This window comes from Morus notabilis, unplaced genomic scaffold (genome assembly GCF_000414095.1).
Source record: "Morus notabilis unplaced genomic scaffold, ASM41409v2 Scaffold370, whole genome shotgun sequence".
Lineage (NCBI taxonomy): Eukaryota > Viridiplantae > Streptophyta > Magnoliopsida > Rosales > Moraceae > Morus > Morus notabilis.
The window spans coordinates 423,880-424,207 of record NW_010358187.1 but is presented as its reverse complement, the minus strand read 5'-3'; positions in this window follow the sequence as shown (position 1 = coordinate 424,207).

Sequence of the window (328 nt, the reverse complement as noted above, 5' to 3'; positions counted from 1 at the left end):
CGTGAAAGTCGGCTTATGGCTTCGGCTCACGCGGCTCTTCTCTCTTTTTGGCTTGTGCGGCTTAGCTTACGCGGCTTGGCTCCGGGTAGTTGAAAACATGGCTTTCATGGCTTATTTTTGTGTAGCTTTTTACACTGCTTTTTATCTGTAAATAATTAAGTAAAAACTAGACAAATTCCAATTAAAAATATTATGAATAAAAATAATAGAATTGTTTAATTAAAGCTTAAATATTTTAATCTTATATAAATCAAAAACAATATTTAGAGTGTATTTTTATGCACTAATCACAACCCCCAACTAGCTTATTGCTAGTCTCTAGCAATCG